The sequence below is a fragment of the Ursus maritimus genome (genome assembly GCF_017311325.1).
Source record: "Ursus maritimus isolate PB19 chromosome X unlocalized genomic scaffold, ASM1731132v1 scaffold_X1, whole genome shotgun sequence".
Lineage (NCBI taxonomy): Eukaryota > Metazoa > Chordata > Mammalia > Carnivora > Ursidae > Ursus > Ursus maritimus.
Window position 1 is genome coordinate 90,614,217 of NW_024423319.1, and position 18,545 is coordinate 90,632,761.

Sequence of the window (18,545 nt, forward strand, 5' to 3'; positions counted from 1 at the left end):
TCAACATCCTCATATAAATATCTGCATCCCATTGCATATTTTAAGCAATTGCATAATAAGCCCCCAAGTGAAAAACAGCAAAACTCATTTCCTGACCACAAAAGGAGAAAGGAATCACTATGTGCTCTGAGTTCCAAGGAGAACTGGATTACATTCCTCCCACACAGACTGGAGGGAGATGGAGTTCAGTGCTCCGGGGGAGAGAATTATGACAACACTTAACCGCTGTGACCCACGCTGCTCTGCGCCACTCCGCGCCTCTCCACACCATTGGCCATTGGAAGCGTGCAATTCCCACTGAGGTCAGAGGGAGGGAGAGGAGGCCCCGGCCCCCTCCGTTTGGAAGCCCTGCCCTGGGTTCCAGCATCAACAGGTGAATGAACGTCAAGGCGCGGCCTGAGCACCTCTGTCATTTCTCTTGATTAGCCATTTCAGGCTTCTGATTTGTGTGGTCCTGCTGGAAGTTTGCCAAGCGGGGCCAGAATTAGAAGCCAGGTGTGGCCACCACACTCAGATGTATCCATGCCAGAGGCACCTACCACCATCTTACTTCTCCTTTGCCCTCGTGAGGGATGCCCAGCTTGTCCCCTACTCTCTGGCACTGCTAAGGCAGCTATGATGGACAGCCTCGGTCATGCCCTGTCATGAGCCATACAAGATTTTCTCTGGGGTGAAGACTCAGGAGACTTCTAGGTCATTCATAAGGTTTGCACAGATTTCACTCCTCTAAGCATCACCAGATACTCCTCCAGAATGGCAGTATCACTTTGTAGTCCCACGACCAGTACACAAGAGTTCCCATTTCCCCACATCTTCTACAGCACTGGGTTTTATTCACCTTTGTAAGTTTTGCCAATGTCTTACGTGTGAAGTGATGCTGTCGGACTTTGCATTTCTCTAATACCTCATGGGGGTTGATTATCTCTTCATCTTCATTAGGGGTTCCCTATCTATGAATTGCTTACCTATATTATTGGACCTTTCTCCCCTCTGCTGCTTTTTCCTGTTTTATTTTTTTAAATATCCTATAAGAGTTTCTTATCTGTTTTGGTAACAGCAAACACAGAAAAATACCTTAAAGAAGACCACACATGAAGGCAACTTACGCCATTCTGTAACTTGATTATTGTTTATGTTTTCCCCTTAAAAGTCTGGTTCACTTCTTACTTTTTATAATAAAAGAAAATCAAGCAGAATGGTTTCGAAGCAAATGAGCCAAAAAAAAAAAAAGTGTACTTTCAGTTCCTTGTCTACGTTTGTCAGAGATGGGGGGAACAGGAAGAGAAGTTGAAGGATGGAAAGATAGATTAACAGGATGGAAAGAAAAAACCGGAAAAGTCTAGAAGAGAAGTTCAGAAAGGGAAAGAGACGGTGATTAGGGAAGGAGCCAGACAGAGACAGCGAGAGGGAGGAGTAGAAATGAAGAGGAGGGGGAGGAGGGGAGGAGAGAGAGAAAAATGTAGAAAAAGACAAAATAAAATAGATGTATGAAAATGGACATCCAGAGAGAGAAAACTTTGAATAGGTTTTGAGCCTGTTCTGAACCCCTCTGCCCTGCCAACTTATCTCACCATCTCCTTGGCCTTTGACTCCTAGATCTTCTCTCCAACGTGCTCTGGTGTGATGAACCCAGAGGAACCCATTTCTCACCCAGGAGTGTTGCAGGCTGGATCTGACTTGGTCGACACAGTGTTCAGGGCTCTGATGTCACTGTTTCCAGTTCCTTCTGTCTCCTGTCTAGTGCTTTACCAGTTCTGGCCTGTGTGTTAGTCTCCAGCCGGTGTTGGGAAGGAACTTGCTCCCTAACCAGACAGCGAACTTCCCGTGGGCAGAGTCCATCCCTTGGCTGGCCGCCCTACCTCTCCCTGGGGCTTGCACCTCAGCACCACGTCCAGGTCCCTTAACACTTGGAGAGCGGATGAGCCAAGGCGTCCTGCCATCACCCTTCTCAGCACACATCCCACCACGCTGACCTGCCAACAGCCAACCTCACAAATTCTCCGGGATGTTTCTCCTGCCATGGCTTCTCAGAGCACCAAACTTTCAGCTAAGTACGAAGGGCCCCATTGTCTCGCTGTATCCGTATCGAGTCTGTGGAATGTTGATGGGAAGGCAAATGGTGCAGAGTCTGTGTTTCACGTGGACGCGTTTCAAACCTCACAAGTGATCCGAGCAAGGGAGAATGCGGTCCTTGCGAGCAGGCGTGGTGGGTGTTTGGAAGGCAGTCCACATTCCAGCAGAGCCTTTGTTCCGGAGTTATGTCACAGGTACCTCTGCCAAGGGAAATAAGGCAGTTTTATGCTTTTGATAAGATGTGCGCAGGATGCCTGCCGGGAGGATCTCGAGGCTTCGTGGAAACTTGGCCAAAGATGGAAGCCCTGGAAAAGCACAGGACGTTTCCCTGGTGTTTATTGAATGGCATGGGCAGGGAGCGCTTGGGTTTCTCCCACACTGTGGGATCACATGTCACAATGGCACATTCTAGAAACTGGAGGGTGGGGGAGAAGTGGGGGAACTCCATAGAGCTCACAGCAGTGGCCCCTGACTCTTCCTAAATCAAGTTCCTTTCTCGCGTTAGTCCAACAATGTATTGCAAATATCAGGCTGGCCTCTTTAATGAGCATTGCGTGGTAGCGAGACACTTAACGGTAGGCAACAGCGCTTCTGGCAAGTCCTGATATGATGCTTTTTCTGGCTACTTAAGAACTGAGTGAACGAACAACGCAAGAGGGTAGTTGGGGTTTGCTTCTTGTTGCCCTGTGGAGCAAAGCCAGGGTGGTGAGGCAGCCAGAGCTCAGTGAGCCTGTGGTTTGTAGTGATGGAGGAAGTGTTCTTTTCTTTTCTTTGTAATTAAACTGTACTAGGCTCTACTCCCTCATTTTGGATCAGGAGAGGTTTTTTTCCCCTTATTTATTTGAGAGAGAGAGAGAGAGAGCACAAGCATCAGGCAGAGGCAGAAGGAGAAGCAGGCTCCCCACTGAGCAGGGAGCCCAATGTGGGACTCGATCCCAGGACCCAGAGACCATGCCCTGAGCTGAAGGCAGACACTTCACCGACTGAGCCACCCAGGCGTCCCAGAACAGAAGAGTTTAATAATTCAATTCTTCTCCCTTTTGCTTCCCTCACCCCCATTCTTGATTTTTTTTTTCCCAGCAAAGAGTTGAAATGATGCCCAACTACAGGGACAGGATTTTTGTCTTACGAGGGGCATGAAGGAAGGGCAGGGTCTCACCGGGAGTGACAACTCCATCCATCTGCCACTTACTAAGTGTCAATAGGGTCTTGTCTTGTCCCCAGCTCCACGGGGTAGGGGTCGGTGTCATCTAAGATATGCCTTCTGTGCTCCAAGATCCGGTAGTCTAGGAGGGAAGGCCTTCGCCTCAGAGAGCCATGGTGGAAAAGAAGGCAAGACAGGACCCTATAGTATCTGTTTCAGAACATCTAGACCTGTGGCTGTGGGAGTTGACTTGGGGGCAGAGGGGTAAGGAAGGCCTCTTGCAGGAGGTGTGAGGTGTGCAGGAGGGGTTTGCCTTGAAGGGTCGAAATGGGTTGGGGGAGAGGGGAGCTGTCTGACAGAGAAGCATCGGAGTAGGGAGGAACTGAATGCATTTTCCAAGTGTGCCCGACTACCTGTGTCCATATCACTCGACTACAAAGAGTCCTGGCACCCTGACCCCCAAACCTACTGTGGCAGATTGTTTGCAAAGATGGCTGCAACAAATCCTTCCACCTCCCAGGCCCCTGTGCAGGGTGACTTTGCTTCTCCTTCCATCAAGACATAGAGTTTATTTCCCCTTGTGATTTGCTTTGACCAAAGAAGGTGGTGGAAGTGACCCTGGGTGACTTCTGACACTAGACCAAGCAGCTTGAACTTTCCCCCTCTCTGAGCCTCCCAAGACCACCATGATGTGAAGAAGCCCAGTCTGGTCAACTGGAGGGTGAGAGGCCACATGGGGGGGGGGGGAACTGCGGCACTCCAGCCAACAGCCGGCACCAAGCTCTAAACATGTGAATGAGGTCACTTTGGACCCTTCCATCCCAGTGGCCCCATCATGTGGCAGCAGCAGCATGAATGAGCCCTTGTGAGACCAGCAGATGAACCATGTTGCTTTAAGCTGCTAAGTTATGGGCTGGTTTGTTACACAACAACTCTGACAGCAGCACTTACTGAATCAGAATCTTCAGGAGTGTCTGGCATCCATTCCCTCTTTGTCCTGAAATAACATGCGATTTCTTTCGGAGAACAGTCCCTCCTCTATCTAAGTGGTCTCCGTGGGGCTGAGAGTCATTGTGTCCCCAGGCTGCCATCCTCCTAACCAGTCACCCAGAGCATTCTATTCTAGAGTCATAGTAATTGGTTCAGGGATGCCCAGATGGAGTAACCTGGGCCAATTGACAGCTTCCCTGAGATTTGTTATGTGAATGCTATAGGACACTTTCTCGTCTGCTGGGATCTCAAGCTGTAAAGACCACAAAATCCCCAGGCCAACAAGTCCAACTTGCCACTACACACAAAACCAGGACAGGAAGATGGGGAGAGAGTGACAGAATCCTGACAACAGTATTTGAGCCTTTGGAAACAGTCAAACTGGAATTCGATGAAATCCCAGACTTCCTAGTTATGTAGCAAAAGGGGATTTGAGTTGGGTTTTGGTCTCTCTCACCTAATAAATACAGTAACCACACCCTGCTTCCCCGGGGGACCTATTAGTGCTTGTATAACCTGCATTATTCTCCTTTCTTGGTCTTGCCCATGGCGCTCACGACAGATTGCATTCTGGCTCCTAGTTCGTTATTCCATCCTATTAATAGGATTATACAACCACACCAATGTGACTTGGCAGGCCGTCGTGTTAGAGCAGGCCGAGTATACTGCCCTGTGCCATTCATGGTGCTTTGCTACGTGACTTGTTTTGGGCAATGGGAACTCAGCGGAAGTGATGTGAACAGAGGCTTTAAATATGCTTGTGTGGTTTGTATTGGCTTCTTGCTCTCCTGCTAGCTCTTGTGAGAACAGGGCTGGTAGCTGCTGGTCTCAAAGGCATAGTTAGGTGGAGCCATGCTGAAACCAACCTGCCTCCTGGAGCCAAGTTCAGCTGAGGATAAATGAGTTATTATTACTGGAAGCTAGCCAGACTTGGGGATTGTTTGTTACGCAGCAGTACTGGTGGAGAGCTGACTGATACAAAGCATGAGCCAGGGGAGCCAACAATATGAACTAGATTCCCTGCTTCTCCTCCCTCCTTTCCTCGGACCTCTGTTTTCCCATAACACTTGGTACAGGTGTCTCTTCTGGTACTCATCATGCTGTATGGGGCCAGTTGTGTCTCAGATAGCTCTCCAGAGAGCCTGAGAGGTCGTCAAAGGCTGGCACGGTGCCTAGCACATAGCAGATGCTCACCTGGGCTTGATCGACGACTGACTGATGAGCCAAACGCATGTCTCAGTTGCTCCTTCTGCTTGTTGATGAGGCCGGGGGGCGGGGTTCCCCTCTCCCGCAACATCTTTATTAACTTCCACATAAAGGCCGACCTTGAAGGGAGAAGCAAAACAGTAGTGAGCACCGATACTCCAATCCAAACATAAAAACGTGGTACCATGTTTTCCCTGCTTGGGCAAGTTACTTAACCCTCCTCGGATATTAGTTTCCTTATTTGTAACTTCAGTTCTACCTCACAGCAGTGTAGCGAGGAGGAAATAACAGTCAACGATAACAAATAATAATAGTAATAATGAACACCCACAGCTCTTACTATGCACCAAGTGCCTTACACACATTATCTCTTTTAACTCAGGCAACCGTCCTATGAGGTACGAATCCTGTTAATCAATATTATTTCTTGTTTATCAAGGAGGAAGTGGAGGCACAGAGAGGCTGAGTAACTTGACCAAAGTTACACAGCAATAAGTAGGGACATTGGGATCTGGACCCAGGCAGTCCGGCTTCAGTCTTTGTTCGCAACCCCCAAATGTACAAGTATCTCTCACGGCAGGGACAGATTTCTCAGGCACGAGACCCGCACGCCGGCCACTAAAGGCTATTTTCAAATATCCCAATGTAATATCACAAAGGTTTAATCAAGTCATATCTGTGTGATGAAAAACATGGGTTTGAAAAATGGTGCCTGTGATGTATTCGGCTGTCGTAATGATGGAGCTGAATCTCCCGCACAGCCGATCCGATTGTCTCTAGAAATCATCACTCATGAAGGCATTGGGAGAAAAATGAATCGACCCCAGAGGCCACATGGAGAGGCAGCTCCCGGGTGAGCCGCTCTAGGACAGAGCAGAACTAGGCCCCAGGCAGCCGGGGAAGCCAAAGAGAATTATATTTAACATGAAACATAAACACCATCTCAAAGGCGGGCGGTGTGGAAAAATATAAATTTGATCATTGTCTGGTGAGTCAGAAATCCAGTGGCCTTCGAATCCACATCCACACGCTTTGAACTCCACAGCACCGCAGATGATGAAACAGAGTTCTTCATTAAAGAATGCTTGTAAGAGCGCGGAGATGTTCACGGTCATACATCTGGGCTGGGGCGGCCGGGGAACAGAGGGCAGTCACATGGGAGCAGAGAGCCACGGGGGTTCGTCTCACAGCCGCAAACCTGTCACGAGTCCCTCTGCGGTGGGTGGCCGCCTGCCCAGCCGAGCCTCAGAGGATCAAGCCTCGGCTTCGGGTACTTGGAGTTCCCCTTCTTCCAAGGGCTTCAGAGTTTTCCAGAAGCAGCCTATTTATATGTGGATTAGGTAGGAAGCAAAGGCGGCCCTCCTCCAATGGGGCAGTAGGTCCTTGGCCCAAATGTCTAGGGGCAGCAGGTCCCCGCTGCTCAGCCACGCCTAGAGAGAAGCTTCGTGAACGTGCAGGCTCCGCTCCAGGGATCACCACCTCTGGGCCGCTACTTGGTCTGTGTCGGGGTTTTGCAAAGGCCGCGGCTTGGTCTCTATTTCCCCGGGACTGCCACACACGCGGGTCAGAAAGAGTGGCCTCCTAGCAATGCTTCCCCCGCAGTCCGGGTGGGGAGGCAGGGAGTCCGGCCTCCCGGCCCTCAGCCCATCCAGAGAGCTCAAGACTGGCGTAGGCGCGCATGGTGCACTGTGAAGCCCGTCAGTCAGCGAACATTCGTTGAGCATATGCCTTGAATGAGTTACCATAATGCGCAATGTCAGTTGTTCTTTACATAGATTTTAACCTTTTTTTCTTCCTTTGCCTGTCCCCATTACTACAGTCTGCTTTCTCCAGCCAGCCCCGGGGGCTCTTTGTCTGGAGCCATCCTGCCTGCCCATTGCCCCTGCTCCCCCAGACCCAAGGCCCGCGTTTACCAAAGACTGGCAACAAGGGAGTGTGCGGGCCTGGCTCCCTCGCCCTTTGCGCGTTCTGAGGGGCGCCTGGGCTCCAGAGACCCCTGCAGGAGCAGGCTGAGCTCCCTCTCTGACCTCCCCCGGGAGTGTGACTCCTGAATCAGTCACTTGCTCATGAATCCTCATCTCAGAAAGTGCTTCTGGGGGATCTTGGTCTAAAACATTCTCCCTTCTGGATAAGAAAGATGTGGCAAAGTCCCTGCCTCCATGATGGCCTTGTGCCTGGACGTGTTTTCAGTCCAGACAGCGGACTCCAAAGTGGGCCCGATGGCAAGGGGACCCAGCGCCGTGTGACAAGGACTGTTCAGTGCACCTGATGAAAGTTGCGTTTGTCTCCCTCTTGAATACGTTCTATTTCTGCACCCGTTTTGTCACGAAGATCATGCCAGGACAACGACAGAAATGGAAATGCAACCATTTGACCCCGGTTGTGGAGGGAGAGCTCAAGATGTTCCTATCGACAGGGAACTGAGATCACGGAGTTCAAGCAGCAGGTGTGGCGAGCTGGTGGCCCTGGAGCGCCCAGGCTGCCATGTCCCAGCTCGGGAATATGGCGAGGCGGTGATTAAGGCCCCTCCAAGGTCCTTTTGGGTCCAAATAGGCCCCGCCTCTCCGGCTTTCCCCACCAGCATTATCTTTTTGCCCCTTCATCATTTCTGCGGCTTTTCTTTGGGCCTTCTCCAAGTTCCACAGACCTGGCATTAATGGTAAGGCCCAATATTCCTATAATTGCAGGGTAAGTATTTTTGTGCGGATCACAAGCCCGACCTCCTTTGTTATTTAGTTTAAGCGGGATTCTCCGTGGACAGAGGGAGAGGCACGAAATGAGTAAATATTTAATTCAGGAGAAGCCTGCGGCTTGAAAATATTTTCCCATTTGCTCAGGCCTGGCGCACGGATTGAAGCTGCTTTCCACGCAGCTCCGGGCTGCACCCTGCGAGGACGGCCCGGGCTGCCCCAGAACTCGGTGCTCCTCCAGGCAGCGCCTCAGAGCGGGCTTGGAGCGCGTGGGCCAGTGGAAGCCCAGGAAACGACTGCGCTGCAAATTGAAATCAATGAACGGAAGTAAATGCCTCGACATTTGCTGCCATCAGTCGAAAATTCCATTTCCCCAGGGAGTCCTGGGCCAGGGAGGAGGAGACTCCTCGGGGCGGGGCAGCGGCTGGGGTTGAGGACTGAGGTGGGAGAGGAGGGCGGAGGAGGCCAGGTGGCAGACAGGAGGCCCAGTGGGCAGCCGAGGGTTTCCAGAACCTGGAAGAGGGATCTGGGTGGTGAGGGAAGTCGTGGGAGTCAGAGAGGTGGGGGGTGGGCCAGAAAGACATGATATTCAGAGGCGGCTGGTGTGTCCCTAGTCTTGGAGGCCGTGGGCAGTCACCTTCATCCGGATGTGCTCAGCGAGTGAGGTTTCGAGCAGCGGCGTCCTCCAGGTGACCGCTGGCTCCAATCTGAGTGAGCGGGAGCTGCCCGGGGCTCCGGTTGTACTCAGCCATCAAGGGGCAGGGATGCCGTTTTCTACAATCATGTGGTTCCCCTGGCCCTCGGTTGCAACACGCCCATACCAATGGACATCCTGGCATTTAGGCTACGAAAAAATAGAAATGAACAAGACTGAGAAACCGATACGTCACCAAAGGTATGAATACTGTTGCAATTTAAGGACTGCATGAACATAGTAAGTTCCCGGATGTCAGAGAATTTGTTTGAAATGACTTCTATTAGTTTCCAGATAGGGAAGGAAGCTTGGAAATATTATTAAATGATAGCAATGGTGATAAAGATATTTGAACGCTTACAATATATAAAGTGATTTAAAGAACTTTATGTGAAGTCCTTATTCAATAGGATTATCTCCAAGCAAAAATGCCTCTATTCTGTATATAGGTTTATACTTGCACAAAGTCCAGGAAGTGGGGATATAGCCATCTGTCCATCCATCCATCCATGCATTTAACCAACCTTCCATCCAGCCAACCATTTATCCATGTAACATGGGCCGGACTCCGAGCAAACCACAGGAGATGTACAGAAGAGTAAGACAATCTTTTTTTTTTTAAGATTTTATTTATTTATTTGACAGAGAGAGAGAGACAGCCAGCGAGAGAGGGAACACAAGCAGGGGGAGTGGGAGAGGAAGAAGCAGGCTCCCAGTGGAGCAGGGAGCCCGATGTGGGGCCCGATCCCAGAACCCTGGGATCACGCCCTGAGCCGAAGGCAGACGCTTAACGACTGAGCCACCCAGGCGCCCCAGAGTAATACATTCTTGCACTCAAAGGGTTCCGGGTCTAGTGGAACAACTTTGAATTATGCCTTCAATTCAAACCCAAGTAAATTGTGGTTGCATACAGGAATTATGTGCTTAAACTTACCACAGTGCTGAGCGTTCCACTGCATGAAAGAAGACCTCAGAGGAGAAGCAACTCCAGGCAAGAAGCGCCACCCATGTCGCCTGATTTCCTCTCCCTGAATTTCTGCCTTTTCCCCAGTGATGTTTATATACGTTTCCATGACAATGCCTGGACCCCAAGAGTTCACCATCCCTTTTTTTCTCCAGCCCTACTGTGGACACAGATCTTTCTCTTTCCCCATTGGCCAAGTGGGCAGACCGTCACAGAAGCTAAGGAAGAAAAAAAGATATCCTAAAAGGTAAATGTTTTAAAGACATAAAACTATCTGCTTCTGAAGTAAGAATTTCGTTATCTCAAGAATTCTGGTAAGATATTCTGAGCTTCTCAACACACAGCATCTCTTTATTCTAAGGTCATATCCGTCTCGGTGCTTTCTGGATGGTCGCTGCCTACAGGTGAGCTGCCTGTCTTCCTTCCCTTCCAGCTCCTGGTCTCCTTGTCCTTATAGTCTCTTGGCTTAGTCGCGTGTATCAGTCAGCTCTTGCTGTGTAAGAAGCAGCCACGTATTCTCAGTGGCACGATCATATGCATTTAGTTCTCTTCCATCTGTGAGCTGGCTGGGGTGGTTCTGTTCATCTAGACTGGATCAGCTAGGCTGAACTCTAAGCTACGAATTGGGTCCAGATTTACTCTATATGTTTCTTGGACCTTGGAAATTGTGGGGGCGTGTTCTTCCAGTGGCAAGAGCAGAGGCAAGAAAGCAAGCAGAAATGAGGGAGGCATTTTAAGGTCTAGGCTCAGAACTGATACACTTATTTTCAACTGGAGTCCTTTGACCAAAGCCAGTCATGTGGCTGAGCCCGAGGTCAATTTAGGGGAAGCAGAATGGACTGTGAAGTTACATGACAAAGGCTGTGCATTCAGGGGACAGGGAAGAACTTGTTCCAGGAATGTAGTTTGCCACAAGGGGAAATAGAAAACTTCCAAAGTGTCCCCTGAAACTAATAAAGCACTAGATGTTAACTAACTTGAATTTAAATAAAAAAAGAAAGAAAATTTCCAAAGTGAATATATAGTATGGATTTTTCTAATCCTCACAACAACTCCGAGGACAGGTGATTTAGTGTGTCCTATTTTACTTTATTATTATTTTTTTTTTATTTTTCATCTTTATTGAGGTATAACGGGCATATAAGATTGTAAGATATTTCAAATGCACAATGTGATGATTTGATAGAAACATTGTGAACGGGTTCTCCCCATCGAATTAATGAACTAGTATGTCCAACTTTATTTTTTTAAATTTTTTTTAAAGATTTTATTTATTTATTTGACAGAGAGACAGCCAGCGAGAGAGGGAACACAAGCAGGGGGAGTGGGAGAGGAAAAAAGCAGGCTCTCAGTGGAGAAGCCTGCTGTGGGGCTCTATCCCAGAACGCCGGGATCACGCCCTGAGCCTAAGGAAGACGCTTAACAACTGTGCCACCCAGGCGCCCCTAGTATGTCCAACTTTAAAGGTACCCACTGAGGTGTAAAGTAACTAAGTGACTTGACCAAAGTCCCTCAGCCCATCTTCGTGGCTGCGTGGCTGCGTGGCTGTCTTTCCTCGGCACGGCATCATGATCCAGGAGTAAGACCCTTATCCATGGAGCCTTGTTCCTGAACGGATCCAGACCCTGTCTTCCCATTTCAAACGGCCTCACCCCCATGCGCATTTCCGATTTTCAGCCTGGGAGTGGACTGGCTTCCGGTCTCATTTGCACGCTTGAGCTGATTAACGTCTGCCGAACCCAAAGAGAGCTTGGCCATTCAGGGCTTGGTTGCTTTGCTTTATTCTCTCCTGTAAAATTTCGTGTAGCTCCCCCAAGAGGAATGGTTTGCAAAGCTCCAACATTATTATCCATAATGTATAAAGCCCTCAAACATATATTGATTGACATTAATACAACATGTAGTAAAATGGAGGGTCATTCTCTCACATGGGTGGGAATGTTCTGGGTATAAATTACCTTTATAACTATCAGGCAGCAAATGCCTGTTAACATTACAGTGGCCTTTCATCAGCCCGCAGGCTATGTAGCTTGGAATCTTCACTTCTATTTGAGGCCTTTTTGTTTTATCTACATGTTTTGTATAAAACATTGCCTTTTAAGTTTATTTTTACTTGTTTATCAGTGAGGGGAAAAGAGCGTTTAGGACAGGCTTTGCATTGTCAATGAGCAATGGTATTGTTATTTAAAAGTAGTGCACCTGCCTTTGAAAATACTGGTTTCTATTTTTGTCGTACTACACACGCATATATTTTAAACGGTGAAATGCCCGTACAAGGCCCCTGCATCTCAAGATCCTTAATTTAATCATATCTGCAAAGTCCTTTCTGCCAGGTGAGGTAACATTCGCAGGTTGGCGGGTTACACCGTGGAGGTTTGGCGGGGTTGGGTGGGGGGCTGTTAGTTAGCCTACCACAGACGTCAGCAAATGTGAGGCAGCTTGAAACCTGAGGCCAAGATGTGAGTGAGTGCGAGCTATCTTGCTGGTGAGGCCACATGGAGGAAAACAGAGACTTCCTAGCCAAATAGCCTGGCAGCCACCAGACTCGTGAGTGGCGCCGTCTTGGACCATCCAGCCTCAACTAAGCTACCAGATGACCGCAACTGCATAAGCGCCCGTAGGCAAGACCAATGGAATCAGCCAGATGCGCCCAGCCCAAGTTGTTGATCCACAAACTTGTGACCAAATTAAATGGTGGTTGTTTTAAGCCACAAACTTTTTGAGTGGTTTGTTAAACAGCAATAGACAACTACATTTTTCTCTGAACCTATTGCTAACTCAACCCCCAAATCTCTACTCACTGTCTAAATCTCTTAGCATAATCAAGCACATAAAATAGTCCATCAATTCTATCTTCTTAGAGATAGATTTTTGGAATCTTCTGTCTTCTTCTAGCCTGGGCTGTTTTCTTCCCTGTACTCTTGTTTTACAACTGTCTTCCTGAATTTCTCTTTACCATCTTCCCAGGATCCATTCTTTTCCCTCTATAGTTGAATTCCTATTTCCTAGATCGCATGTCTTTTTCTTGGTTTCCTCCTCTGCTTGGTGGAGCACATCCTCCATTAGCTTCCGGAGAAAGGGTGCACAGAATACACGGTTTTAAGGATCTTCATGGTTACAAATGTCTTTGTATTTTTCTCATGTTTAGTTTTCATATTTTTTTTCCTGAGTATAGGATCTGAGTAGGAAATCATTTCCTCTTACCATTTTGAAGGCATTTCTCTATCATCTTTGAGCTTCCAGTCGCTGTTGAGAACTCCTATACCGTTCTGATTCCTCAATTTTTAATGCAATCCAGGTTTTTTCTCTTTGGAAGCCTTTAGGGTCTTCTCTTTGTTCTAAGTTCTAAAGGTTAACAATGGTGTGTGCCTTTGTGTAGCTCCATTTCTACTGGGTTGGACACTTAGGAGCCCCTTTCGATCTGGAAATTTATATTTCTCGATTCTAAGAAATTTTCCTGAATTATTTTCTTTGAAGATATCATTCCCTTCATTTTCTCTCCTCTTTTTCTAGGAAGGCTATTATTCAGCTGCTGGGACCTCCTGGGTGGGTGCTTTAGTTTTCTTATGGCTTCTCTCCTAATTTCCATCTCTTTGTCTTTTTTGGGCTGCCTTTGGGAAACTTTTCTCATTCATCTTCCAACAGTCCTACTGACTTTTTAATTTCTTCCTTGGATTTTTAATGCTCAAGAGCTTTTTTGTTTTGTTTTTGGGTTTTCCAAATATTCCCATTTAATACCATCCTGGTTTTGCTTTAATTATACGGTAGTTAAAATGCAGACTGAACCAGACTGCATGGGTTTAGATCCAGCCTACTCGTTGTATAAATTTAGGCAACTTCCTTAATCTCTTTGGGCCTCATTTTTCTCATCTTTAAAATGGGAATAATAATTATACCTACCTTACAGGGCTATTGCAAGGATTAAATGAGTTCATTAAGTGAAGAGGTTAGAATAGTATCTGTATACAGTAAATACTCAATAAATTTTAGCTATTAACACCGTATTAGTTCTCTGACAATATTAGCAAAGCTTTTTTTATTTTTTCAAGTCCCTCCTCCCTCCCCGCATTGTGTTTATTTCTGCCAAGGTTTTTACTGATTGGCTTTTTCAATTTAGAAACTTCCTGCAAGTGTCTGCTGACTTTTGGTTATTGGTTTATGTTTAACAGTAGGTCTCAGACCTTTCTTCTTGGGCTGGCCACAATTCTTAGGGTAAGACACTCCAGTTTCCTAACCTAGTGGGTGGATAAGTCTGCCTGCCATTATTCTAGAGAGGAAGAGAACAGTTATCCCTGATATTCAGAACATTGGCTTCACATATCCACTTTTCCAGCTGATATCAGACCTTCGACTCAACTCTGCCTGATAACCCCTCGCGTAGAGATCTTCATTTTTGTGCTCCTACCCCATGGGAACGTCAGGATCCTGTCTGTAGAAAGTTGAGGGAGGAACCGGGAGTGGTCTTCTAAACAGACTTTCCAACCCATTCTATCTGCAGCTTCGCTCTTACTTCTACTTCTAGAGGCATCTACTGTCACCCATTTCTGGATATTTGGGCAAATTTATGGTGCACTTGAGTTTCTAGGCTTTCCCTCACCCCAAGCAGTGCCTGCTTGGTATTTACTCTCTCAAGTCTGCTAAGTTAGTTACAACGCATTCACCTGCTTCTAAAATGTGTTGCTTTGACACCTCTCCTATTTTCTCTACCTCTGTGGGTTTGTCTTTTAAAAATTCATTTTCTATTGTTTGGTGATGTTTCAAAGGAAGAAGGCAAACGCGTGTGTTCAGTCCACCATCTTTAAACAGAAGTCTCCACTGGACTTCGATTGTAGATGCAAAGGTCTATAGGAAATTTCTACCGTGAATGCCTTTGGTCAGTTTGCTGTTTTGTCTAGCTGTCTTACCTCCATTAGATAGTAAACCTATTTCATTCACTAGTATAGTTATTGCCATCCAGAAGTACTACATTACTAATGATCCCCGAAGTACTCATGTAGAAGTTAATGGAAGGAAGGAAGGAAAGATGGAAGGAAGGAAGGAAGGCAGGCAGGCTGTAAGATCCCAAAGTGGGAAAAGTTATGCCAGATAAATAGGAGAAATGGTGAACACTTGATGAATTAGTTGGGCCTCGAGCAGTGCACTGATGCCTTACTTTTCACAACTCTGAGGGGCTAGCACATTAAGAGAGTCAGATATCCCACCAAATCCCACTTTTACCTCCTCGATTTCTGATGGTTTGCTGGGAAGCGAATTTCTCCAAAGCCTAGCTTCCTATGGCTATATTAATGTGAAATGTAATAATACATAACTGTAAACTAGTTTATGTGATTCCCAAATGAATGAGTAGGGGGAAGGTAATTTATTATCAATTTGCATCAAATTTCAGTTAATGTAAAAAATGCAAAGCTTATTTTAATATACTTATTTCTGGGAAAGGCTTTCCATTAAATAGAGTGTCAAGTGGGGGTAACGATTTGCCTGGGGAAGACTCTTTATGGTTTTGATGTCCGGGCTCCCAGGGAGAAACCACAGGCTTCTGGAAGGCTTTCTGGTCAGGCCCCAGGTTCAATGCACAGTAGAGAGTTGAGTTTTCCAACTTCCCCGCTGGCTGGTGAAAACATCATGATGGGTGATGAAAATAGGTGCAATGATTTCTTCTTGGATGACACGAGGACCAGGACAAAGACTGACAGAAGGAGTCAGGCTTGGGGACAGGCAGAATCTTGATCTACAGCAGAAGTCAGCAAACTATGGCCCGATGGCCAAATCCTGTTCCCCATCTGTTTTTATCAATTAAGTGCTATTGGAACCTGGCCACACCCATTCCTTTACTTACTGTATGCGGCTGCTGTCATGCTAAGATGGGGGAGTTAGGCAGTTAGAACAAAAGACATATGGCCTGCAAAGCCCCAAATAATTATTATCTGGGCCTTTACAGGTAAAAGTTTGCAGACCTCTGGTCCACAGGATGGCTCTTCGCCTATATGAATGTAGTTCGGCTGCACGTGACGGAGTGTTCCCCAAACCTATTGATGTATATGATAAAACACCCCAAACCTGGGTGGCTTAAAATAGTAATAATCATTTATTTATCTCAGAAATCCATAATTCGAGCTGAGCTTGGTGGGGAAGGCTCATCTCTGCTCCATGTGGCATCAGCCGGCACAGCTCAGCTTGGGAATGGTTGGGCCACTTTCAAGATGGCTCACTCAACTGGCTGGCAAGTTGGAGCTGGCTGCCAGGGGGCAGCACAGCCAGGCTGGGGACCCAGGCCCTCATTTCCTGTCCATGTGGGCCTCTCTACAGACTGCTCGGACTTCCTCACAGCTTCCAGTCTGGCTTCTAAGGGCAAACATCCCAGGAGACAGGAAGGAGACTATGGCCTGTTACTTAAAACCTGGACCTAGAACTGGGCGCAGACTTCCACCATATCCTATGGATCAAGAGCCCAGATTCAAGAGGAGAAGACACAGACCCACCTCTCAATGGAGGGGATGTCAAAAATGGGGGTGAGGAGGCATGTTTAAAAACTGCCATATAGAATCGCTAATGGTGGCTTAAGCAACGCAAGACTTTTATTTAATCCCCCGTGTGAAGAAGTCTGGAGCTAGATGTTTACAAGATTGGTCAAGCTGTCCAATAATTTTATCGAGGGCTACACTTCTTCATTTTTCTGCTCTGCAATCTTTAGCATGTTTTTTTCAACCCTTAAATCTGTCACCTCATGGTCACAAGATGGCAGTTACACCACCAAGCTTTATCTCCCCACATAATAGTGTCCCGAGCAGGATGGAACAGAATGAGTAGAAAAGAAACCTTCCTGAAACACTTTCTCTTATGTCAGGAAGTATCCAGCAGAGTTCCAGTTAGGACCTCTTATTGGGTATTGGGTCATGGGATCATTTCTTCCCCAATCACTAGCCAAGAGGATTGGGATTCCCATGTATGGAGTAGAACAATTGTCCTCTGAGGCTGGGGCAGAGAGCCACCTTTCCTGTTCCCTTGCTGACTTCCAGCCAGCACCAGCTTCTGTTAGCAGGGACTAAGGGAGGGGAGGCTGCTGAGCAGTCAACCTATAGTGTCTGCCATGTTGGGTACTGTTCTGTTAATGGAGGTCTTGCAGCAGTGGGGCACCAGGGCTGAGGCCAGGGCTCCAGGAAATGTGGTGGAGTCAGAGCCTGGAAGCAGGGGCCTTTGCTGACGTGGTAGACTTTCCACTCTGGGTCCAACCTTCAGCTAGAAAGACCATCTAAGTGAAAGCCACCTAAGTTGTGAGTTTCCATTCTCATGGGGAAACTCCTTCGTTAACACAGCTCCCATAAGGGGTTTGAAACCCATGTATCTTAGCTAGTTGAGACATGTCATGAGGCTCTGAAAGGTAAGCAGGTTTCCTGTATCCAGATCCACTAAAAGGTGCCAGGATCTCTTGGAGATGTTTGTTAAAAACGCAGATTCCTGGGGGGACCTGGTTGGCTCAGTCGGTAGAGCATGTGACTCTTGATCTCGGGGTCCTGAGTTCAAGCCCCACGTGGGGCATGGAGCCTATTTAAAATAACAATAAAAAAAGACAAAAAACCAAACCACAGACTCCCAGCCCCCACGCTGAGATTCTGACGTAAGCGGCCTGGGATGAAGCAGCAGAGGGCAGAGATGGGGCAGCCTTGGGCTTCTTTGGCAAGTGCTGGCAAGTAATTCTGAGGCCCAGCCAGGTTTGGGAACCACTGGTTTATGATTCTAGATGCGATTAAAGCCATCTGAAGATGATAAGAAAGAGCTGGGTAGAGTTTTTAGTTCACTCAGAAAATCCCTGCAAGGACACTATTAATTCCTGTGGCCTTTGGTTCCCAGGTGGATGCAGGGGCTAGGAATCTTCTTAGACCCTGACATTTGGTGGGGGGCACTCACTGTTCTCTCCCAAGAAGGGGGACCCTCTGCAGTGTTTCCTGGAACCTCTCGAAGGGGGTAGTTGTGAGGTTACCCTGTCCCCACGGCACTCATGGGGTACCCGAGCAGCCTAAGTGTGGGAGCCCCCAGGGGCCTTTGTGTGTTGGCATTGCATTGCCACAGTAACAAGCTACCATAAATGTGGCGACTTAAAACAACACAACTTTGTTCTCTTACAATTCTGAAGGTTCGAAGTCTGAAATGGATCTCACTGGGCTAACATCAAGGTGTTGGCCGGGCTCTGTTCCCTTCTGGAGGCCTAGGGAAGGATCCATTTCCTTGCTTTTTCCACTTTCTAGAAGTTTCCCACATTCCTTGGCTCATGGCCCCTTTTCTCCGTCTTCAAAGCCAGCAATGGCAGGCTCCTGATCTCTCCACCTGCCTCCCTCTTCTCCTTTTAAGGACTCTTGTGATTACATAGAGCCCAACACACGATCAAGGATAATCTCCCCATCTCAAGGTGCTTTACTTAATCTCACCCGCTGTATGAGGTAACATATTCACAGGTTCTGGGGATCAGGACGTGGACATCTTTGGGGGCCATTACTGTGTCTGCCACACTTGGCAATACAGCACTATGAATAGTCATAAAAGAAGTGACTTGAACTTTTATGAGTTCGAGAGCCATTCTCTCAACCAAATCAGCCTTCCTCCCTTGGGATACAGGAGTTTTCTTGGAATGTTCTGCTGAGAGCACCGTTGCTTTGGGAGTCACACCAGTTCCAGGGAGGGTTTCTCCTTGAAGGCTATTCCCCTTTTCCTGTGGTTGGGCAAAAGCACCCGAGCACATGGTGTGAGAGCAGGGACTTCCCTGACGGAAGGTCATTTACTAAATGTCTT